Raw genomic sequence first — 3288 nt, forward strand, 5'->3', positions numbered from 1 at the left:
TCGAGGGCGGACCAGGCGAAGACGTCCTTGTTTCTGGAGAGAAAGTTGATGAGTTTCTCCTCGTCCTGCGAAGTCTGCTTATTACAACCGTCTGCTTGGGTGTTGCCGGGTCGAGGGGAATTGTCTTCGTACCGTCGTTGCTCTGCAGTTGGGCCTTGACTTTTTCGTCGGTGGTTGGACGGGTCGCCTCGGAGACTTTGCGCTATGTTGTAAGGCAGTGTACGTTCCGCTGGCCTGGAACGAAGTCTCTCTCAATGTTGCGCACAGTCTGCTGGTTACCGTAAACTATTATCACACCTTGCGGGCCCGGGATTTTCATGCAAAGGTACAGGCCGTGAATGACCGCTTCAAATTTGTTGATGGAGCCCCGACCCATTATGGCGTTGTAGGGGTAGACCATGTCGACGATGTCAAAGGTGACCTGTTTGCTTCGCGCATTGGGTGCTACGCCGAATGACAGGGGTAGCTCTATCTTGCCCACAGGGAAAGTGCCCTTGCGCCGAAGCCATATAGGGGGTTGTCTGAAGGCTTGAGTAAGCTATGGCTGATGCCCATGCGGTCGAAGGCGTGCAGGAAGATGATGTCGGCCTGGCTACCGTTGTCAACTAGGACTTTGTGCAGGTCCCAGCCCGCCACACTGCAGTTGATTACCATGGCGTCGATGTGGGGTGCGCTGCGCAGATCAACATCTCTGGCGTCGAAGGTTAGTGGCACATGTGACCACTTTGTTTGTATGACTGGGCCGATGAGGGCGACGTGGTTGATGCTTCGGTAGTGATCCCTCTTTTGCCGCTTCGTTTCGAAGTCAACGTTGGACCCTCCGGTGATCATGTGAATGACTCTGTGATACGGCTGATCGGCGAAGTCTTCTTGTTTTGGTGCTTGGGGGTGATTTTGGTGGTGTGGATTTGGTTGATGCGGAGGCGGGAGTGGGGGTGGTACGACTTGTACCTCCTGGTGGTGCTGATATGCGTGGTTGGGTAGATGCTGGGCGTGGCCGTGGTTGTATGGTTGTGGGTGGTGGTGTTGATATGTGTGCGTGACAACTCTTTGGTTGTCAGCGGGTTGTGCCCAAGACATCCTATCCCTGGTGGCTTCGTTTCCGGGCAATCCCTCGTTGGGTGCGCGCAGTCTTTGCCATGAAACAGGCAGTAATATCTGCGCGGTTGCTGCGCCCGTCCCCGGCCCCGTCCACGCGTGCCATTGCCGCGGCCCTAGGGGGATAATCTTGACGGCGAGCAGCCTCGTCGGCGGGGTGCTGGTTCACTATGTTATGCACCTGCTGCTGACTGCGGTTGTCCCGTCCGGAGTCTGACTGCAAAGGCCTTGTCTAGGTTCGGCTGGACTACGGAGGGTCCTTGGGCTTTCTCTGAGACTCGACCTTGCGCTGATGGAGCTCTTCGGATCTGGCGTACTTCTCAAACAACTGATAGAGCTCTTGGAGGTTTTTGGGTGGGTCCCTGATGTAGTGACTATATATGACGCCAGCCCGAAGGCCACTGATGGCGTAGTGTATGGCAATTTGGTCGTCGACCGAAGGCAGTTGTGACTTGAGAGTCAGGAACTTGCGGTAGTACTCCCGTAGGATTTCCTTCTCTTGCTGCTTGCAGAGTGACAGCTCGGCCAAGGCATCGGTGTCTGGGCGGTACCCTTGGAAGTTGAGCAGAAACTTGTCTCGGCGACTTCTCCAGGAGTCGATGGACAATGGGGGCAGCCTGGTGTACCAAGTCAAGGCTGGACCCTCGAGGGTGATGATGAAGGACTTGGCCATTATGGCGTCGTCCCCTCCGGATGATGCGACGATGACTTGATAGCTCATGATGTATTATGCTGGGTCGGTGCTGCCATTGTACTTGGGGTAGGTCCCTGCCCTGAAGTTGGCGGGCCATGGTGATACTTGGAGTTGCGGCGCCAGGGGGCTTCACTCATCAAGGTAGTTGATGCCTTGGAAAGCTGCGGTGTGCGGGATGAAGGGTCCACGCTGGGGAATGAATAAGTCTCTGGCTAGCACACGCTATTGGAGGGGTGGGCCATACTGCAGATCGTGCTGGCCTTCGCTCTACATGAGCGCAATCTCTTGTTCGAGTTCCAGGGCTTTCTGCTCCTCGTCTCGTATCATCTGGCGCACTTTGGCTTGCGCGGTGACACGTTGGCGCTTGGCCTCGAGGATGTCTTTCTGCTTTTGGAGGTTGTGGTTCTTGATGCACAAGGCCCGTAGCTGTAGCTGTTCTTCGGCTAAGATGCCAATGACTTCGCCGTCCTCTATTGCGTCTTCGCCCTCTGGTGGAGCGAAACCTAGGGGTGGTGCTTCTGGTTGTCCTCCGAAGTTGCAGGTGCGGAGGGTGCCTTCGGGAGTGGGTTGATCGTTGCGCTGTCTCTTGCTGAATGCTTCGTCTTCGCAGGCTTCTTGGTGGGTGTTGTCTGCGAGGGCCTTGCCCTTTTTCTCAGCTAGCAGTGCTGCCTTCCCTGCTTCGTCGACGGATGGGCCTGCCTTCGAACTAGCTCTCTTGGGTGCCATCGCGGGTGGTTTGTTTGTAGCACAAACGGTGGGCGCCAAATGTTGGAACTCGCTCTCCTGGGCAAGTTGATCCAACGGGGGAGTGGTAAGAGTGCAAACAAGGTTTAACTCGAGATGGCAATTGCTCTGTTAATCCAGCCTCTCAAGGGCACTGTACGAGGGATTTATAGGTGCCCGAGTGTCCAACATCCCAATGTAAGGACATTTATGCCCTCGGGCACCTGGACTATCCCCAGAATATTCCCATAAGGGAGGGTTACAGACCGTTATTATAGAAAAGCTATTACAAATCAGGCCTGTAACACGCTTCTCCGTGCAGGGCCTCTTACAGTGGGCCGAATCCCACATGGGCCTCCAGGTCGGGTGAGGACGTGGGATGGAGAGACTTCGTCGTAGGCCTTCGTCTTGCAGTGAGGAGGACGAAGGGTGAGCCGCACCGGTCATCTTGCCTCCGTTGGTGCAGCGAGGTGACGAAGGCCTGGAGCGAAGGGTAGCGTCTTTGCCTTCACCCCAATAGAGATTACCTTACATGAAAGGGGAAAGCATGGAGTGTGTCGCTGCAAAGTTTAGGGAGGTCCTCACGTCGAAATGTCTTTAAAGCTTTTCGAACGAGGGATTCCTATACTTCCTTCTTCCTGAATCTGTAGCGGGTTTTCTCGAACTAGTAGAACTTTGGAAAGGCCTTGTAGAGTTACCCTGCCTCGTCTCCTCGGTAGATATGAATGGGAAGTCATGATCCCTTGACAAACGGGTAATACGACTTGTGGGTA

This window comes from Zea mays, chromosome 2 (assembly GCF_902167145.1).
Source record: "Zea mays cultivar B73 chromosome 2, Zm-B73-REFERENCE-NAM-5.0, whole genome shotgun sequence".
NCBI lineage: Eukaryota > Viridiplantae > Streptophyta > Magnoliopsida > Poales > Poaceae > Zea > Zea mays.